We start from the raw sequence: 6459 nt of genomic DNA, 5'->3' as shown, positions 1-6459 counted from the left end.
GGCGGGCGCGCCCGCCCCCGCGCTGCAGCCTGGCGCCTCCCAGAAATCCCCACCAAACCGTTATCATTAAGAATTATTAATACACTCGGGGGGCCAGGCCTTGGCTGGGGGCCGGAGGACTCCCGGGAAACAGCCCCCTGGAAGGAAGCACTTGGGGGTACCAGGGTACGTCGCCCTGCTCCTGGCTGAGGGACATGCCCAAGTCTCCCCCGACAGTATCTGGAAGGCTTTAAATTCTCAGTACACGCTGAGCAAACAACAGTTGCAATTAAGAGTGGAGGAAAGACATTTTTCTTTTTTTTTTTTTCCTTTTTTTTTTATTTGCACTTAAGAGTTCTTGTTTCAAGCTCCCTGTGCCAAAGCCTGGCCCCACTAAAATCAGTGGCAGAACTCCTGTTGACTCGATTTTATCCTCCTCCCATACTGCATCAATACATTAGAAACCCATTACAGTTAAGCACATAAATCCCATTAAGCACTGAATGACTGTACTCATGCAAGCTTCCTGAATCACGCAGCTCAAATTTTCAGAACAATTGAGGATATTAAATCATACCTCAGTGCCGCGGCAATATCATCTCCTGCAGAAGTCTCTCAGGCGTAATGCTATGCTAAAGGGTTCCTCCTGATAAAATGGTGCCTCTGGGCCTGCAAGCTTTGGTTTGAAGCAAGGCACATGAAAGGGAGTTGGAGGTTTTTGCAAGTGACAGTAATGAAACCTTGCAGCTGCTGCGTGTTACTGCTGAATGTCACTGCTATAAYGGCAAGGCTTAAATTTCAGCTCCCTTCATGTAATTTTATGTCTTCGCTTTGCAACTGATGCTTCCATGAGCATGGTCTGAAGATAGTGTTTCCCTATGGGAAACAAGAAGGGAAGGGATGTTGTTTAAAAAACAGCAACCTTGCWAAAATATTTTTAAACCTGTTACATGTATTCTGCTATCCCTTTACCATTGAGCTTCAAAGAAAAATATCTACAGAGCAAGCAGAAAGTCTCCTGGAGAACTTGACTGACAAAGGTACTTTGGTAATGGTTCTAGCTCAAGGATTACACTGCTCTACAAGGGTTTGCCCTCTTAGGTCCAACCATCAGCTGCATCAGCAGCGCCCAGCACCTGACCCTAGAACTTCTACATGTAGGAGGAGACAAGACTGTTTTGCTAACCCTCACATATCACTCTGAAAACGCCAATTTATCACTAGTGGGTAGGTATTTGAGAACACCATCTTATAGCAATGGCACAAAGCCCTACCCTCCCAAAAGGGCAATAGCAGTGTTTAGGTAGATCGTGGCTTTGATGTAACGTAACAGCRACTGGACCCTGACTACAAATAAAGCTCTGCGACACTCTAGATAGGACAGTTCAGCTGCTCACTGCAGTTTGGGAGGCACTTGCTGGCACAAAGTTAAGCAACTTCMTGCTAAGATCCTCTCTGTCTCCACCAAGCTAGAATTCGCATGGGCTGTTTTTCTCTGCACACTCACAGATTTATGGGTAATATTCCTAGCAGTTACATGGGCTTAAAGGGCTCATTGCGCCCATTTCTGTTTCTCTTCTCAGTACTTTTAAGGACTGTTTCCTTCAGTGAGCCTCAGAATAAGTTTGGCATTCTCTTTCCCTCCTTTATGTTTCCCTTTATGCCTCTTTCCCTCTTCTCCTGGACTTTCTGACAAGTATTCCTTCAGCCAAGGATAGGGGAAATTTAGAGCTCTTTCCAGTACTCTATCCAGAGACCTTTTTTTCTTCCCAGTTTCCTGCGATAAAATGACATTTCTTGGATTACTAGAGACTATTGAAGATACTTCTCAACTATAAAGCTCTGATTTATGTCTTCACTGCAGTTAGCACCAGTGACAGGCCTAGTCTGACTGCCAGGCCATGCAAGTTCCCCTGTCACCAGTCCCCAGCACTCTTCGTGCAATGCCAGTGGCCTCTCTGGCTTGCTGGACTGCAGTCCCTTTACGGACATGTCTCTGGACACCCAACGGAAGCCAAAGAGGACTGTTGGCTCATATATGGCTAAGCCTACATCCTTCCTGCAGTATAAGGATGCAGAAATTATATTCTAAGTTTTCTCCTCTGTGAAACAATGCTAGCTAGCATGAGTTAAAAGTATCTTTTTATTTAGGGGGGCTGCATGCAGACAGAAACAGGCCAGGACCAACCTGAGGTGTGTGTCTCTGTATGTATATATACATATATATATAACAGCYACCCACACAAATAAATTAGGAGTTTCAGAGATATAAAAACCCAGCGGACAGTTCTTGAAGACTGGCAGGGAGAAGGACAACTTTTTCTTTGTTTTCTCCTATTCATATTTCTTTGCAGGAAGGTGAATTTTACTGTCTGTTAGCCATCAGGCCCAATAATTTACAGATAGTTAATTTTGTATTAGCCTCCATCTCCTTGTCTTTCTATATCAAAGTTCTTTAAGAGATGCTACTTAGACATTTTGTGTGCATCTGTGATACTCATAGTAATAAAAAGTGRTATCTCCCATCTGTCTACTCTTTTATCATCATTACCTGCCACRGACACTCATCACCTGGTTCCCGCTGCTCTTGGACAGTTGTTAAGCCAATTTACAGCCACAGACTTTCACTCAGATTTCATACATGGAAATCACCCAACAAAGAAGAGCTAAGACAGCACCCAGACCTGTTTTCTGTAYTGGGACACCTCTTACCTGATTTGCAGCACAACAGGTCTCTGTGGAATTGCTCTACAGAGGAATAAAACTAGCTTAAAGCACTGTGCTTCCCCAACAGTCTTAGGGACTGATCAGAACTATTTGGACACACTCTCCCACATTCTAGAGTCTCAATGACAAGATATTTATCGAAGCGTTTCTCCACCCAATCTACCATTAGATGGCAGCAACTGAATGCGGAATAGAAGCATGCAACTCTGCAAGAGCTATTTATCCCATGGTTTGTACTCCAGGGATTTCAAGCTTTTCAGTTCTAGGTCAATGATTCAAATCTGGCCCATGTCAGGAGGAGCCAGAGATCTTCACAATCTGACAGCTGCTCAGCATCCTGTGCAAGAGCAGCTTGCAGGTTTCYGTTTCTGATCTTGTGGACAAGTGCCCGTCTCATCACTGATGCTAACTGGCACCCTTGCTTGTCATACCAACGAAGAGAGCAAAGACGCTCCAGAAAGGTTAAGTTTTCCTCCTCGCKCTCTAGATGGTTTGACAAAGCGGAGCACTCAACTCTGTGCAAAAGCCATCTCTTAATAATAAAGCCAGAAAAATGAGCTGGCCCTCTTCCTCCTTTGAGCAAGTAACTGCCTAAAATGATCTCATTCCAGACAGGAGGGTGACAGTTGGGGTCTTTCAGCAGATAAAATTAATTTAGTATTAATTTTAGRACATGACATTCAGATAGACTAGTGATGGCGCAATGAAATACTGTCAAACATGTTGTAACACATATGTTATTTACAGCCTCTATAACTGCAGGGACAAACTCCATCCAGAATTGCCTTACAAGGTGACCTAATTTGGAAGAGAAAACAGATAYAGAGTTTTCTCACATTAGAAGACAGATCTCTGTGACTCCTTCTCTTAGAATTTTAAAACCCTGTGAGGGATTGGAGCAACTGATACTCTCCAGAGAAACCCATGAGATAAGAAATGAGCCTAGCAAGCATGTGATTGTGATATAGTTCAAGCGTGTGTGTGTATTGCTTAGCTTGTTCTGCCTAACGTTTGAGAAGCATGTCACTACGTAAATCCCTTTGGGTAGCTGGGCACCTCTCCAATGCTCAGATTTCCCTTGCTGCTAATGAATCAGCCTCTTTTCCTAACTTACCTCCAAAGCTCGTTTACTTGGAAACCAAGGGGGCTTAGGGAACCGGCTCTCTCCATGCATAACAATGACCTATTTTAGATTGTTTTCCTCATGTCACAGGTCATAGAGAAGGGGCAACAAGCAAGAGTGCTTCTATCCAAAAAGGCATTTCCTGGAATTGGTCCCAAACAATGTCAGGCCATTTCCATTTTGAGACCTGACATTTCATGGTGCCAATGCCTCCGCACAACAGAAAGCACCAGTACGAGCCAGGGATGGAATCCAGCTGCCTCATTCCAAAGACGTGCGCGCTGGCCTCTGCGTACGTGCGTTATTATTCTCCCAAACAGCTCTCCTTCCCATGGAAACTGATAACATGAAATGGGAACACTCCAGAACACTCCCAGAGCAGGATGGCAAAGGAGTCCAAGGGCATCTTTTCCACCTCTGGGCACGTTTACGTTGCTGGGCTTTCTCAGGCGTCACAAGCAACATAGCCAGGGAATCACGGAGCTGTGCACCAAGGAATCTGCTTTCTTCACCAAGCCCTGTGCTGCTAGACTGCTTCCAGCAGCTAAATTAGCTGACATTGCTCTATATTGMACTGCAGTGAAGACGCACTTGGATTTCCAGCAGGGAATAGTTGAAAACGGGAAATGTTTCGTATGCCTTCTCACCTCTGAGACATGAGATACTGCCTGAGCCCTAGAAAAAGCCAAATCCTTCGTGTTTTTTTCCATAGTTAGCATCTTGAGGCAAAATCAGAAGAAAAAGCAAGCTGTAACACATTCATTTTAGATCATATTTAACCCAAACTCCAAACCATACCAGCCCCTGTGCATAAGGCTTAGATCAGTCTGGAACCTTATGGTTTCAGTCCATCTGTGGTTGATACCTTTCAAGGCCAGAAAAGACCATTGTCCTATGTGACTCAAAGGACATACATCATCTTTAAATTAACTCATAATTGAATCAGAGTATTTCTGTTAGAAAAGTAGTTGGCCTAAATAAAAACAGCCATTGATTGAGAAGAGTCAAGCCTTAACAAGGGTTAAGGACTTGTTTAAAATGCTCTTCCTCACTAGGCTGAATTTGTCTGGTTTCAGCTTCCACTGGATCCAGATACATCTTCATCTCTATGACCRAAGAGCTCATTGCCAAACTACTCCTTCATTTCTTGTGGCTTCTCAAGTATCTCACCTTTAGCAGGCAGCACAGCTACCACTCACCCARCTCTCCTCAAAACTCACCCCCACTGATTAAAATCTTTCCAATTATGAACTGAATGGGGTCCAATATTCAGCAGTAGCTGCATCAGTACTGAATCCAGAAAGAACTGAACCTTTCTGCACCAGCAGAAGACTCTGTCAATCCAGTGACCTCATTAGCCCTTCTCAACTTCTAGGGACTAGCGTATCACTCTTTGGGAATTCATACTAAAATGYTGAATGGTATCACATGCTGTAGTAGATCGTCAGTGTACTACAGTATCGCTATCAGCCAATTAATAGATTATTGCCTGTAAGCTGTCAACCCAACTGGATATTATTATTAGCACCACGCTCTAACCAACTAAGCTAAACCCATATTAGGTTAATCTGAAAGGTTAAATGAACTTTGCCACCAGCTACATTCCTTTTTTYCCATTGCTGAGTTGCTTCTAAGCTCTTCCATTACCTTGGCTAACACTTCACTGGATCTTTTAAATGGTGACACAGAGCACAGACTTTTTCTCATCCTCCTGAAACTTCCTTCATTCTTCACTGCTCCTGCAGGGCTTTTCCTTAGTCACTGGTCCTTTTCTCACAGTCACCAATAGCTGAGGCTACTGCAGGAAGAGGGAAGGAAAAAAAAAAATCAGTTTGCCTACCTAACAAAAGGTGGGTGCCCTTTACGCAAGGGGCTGGTCTTCGGTTTGGGGGGGGGGGGGGGGGGGGGGATGATAGGACACTTTCAACAAGTGGAAAGTTGTCGCAGGGTGGCGGTTTTCAGTGTCTCCCAAACTTGTTAGTGACAACAGCAAATACGGTCCATTCAGCTACTACGGTTTTAAGTATTAAAATGTAATTCTTCTTCCTRAACCTTGAAAATTCAATATGATACAATGATTTATTATTCCCRGCCATGTCAGCAAGCTTAATTTAGCAAAGCAGCACCCTACGCCAAGAAAAAAGATGGCTGTACTTACACTAAGAGCTCAGATTATTTCCATACAGTGCACATCAAAATACAAGCTGAGAGTTAGTTCATTTTTTCTGTAGTTCCCAGTGCGTAGTGGCCATTTTAAGGTAATGGGCAGTGCTGTTCAAGCTATGTAACAACACAAATGTCTTGATGCAGTACATAGCACTACGAGTGCTAACTCATCTCTGTGCCATTTAARGTGCTTTGAATATGATGGAGACAGCAGTAGGAAATCTTTCTGCTGGGATGGAGCAGCTCCAAAAGTAGGTAATGAGACAGTTATTTCTACTATTCACTTCTGCCTAGAAATGATTTCTTAGAGTAAAYAAGACAGTGATCCTTTTTGTAGCTGCTAGAATAAAACATCTTTCAGAAACACTCAGTCCTGCAGAATGCTGCCCACCATTATATATATATATTCAGAGACATATCACTGCCCCTAAGGAAGAGGAACAAACCTCTCATCCAGCATCCTT

This window comes from Rhea americana, unplaced genomic scaffold, assembly GCF_003343005.1.
Source record: "Rhea americana isolate MKP2758 unplaced genomic scaffold, rheAme1 scaffold_120, whole genome shotgun sequence".
Taxonomy (NCBI): domain Eukaryota; kingdom Metazoa; phylum Chordata; class Aves; order Rheiformes; family Rheidae; genus Rhea; species Rhea americana.
This window is presented reverse-complemented; position numbering follows the sequence as displayed.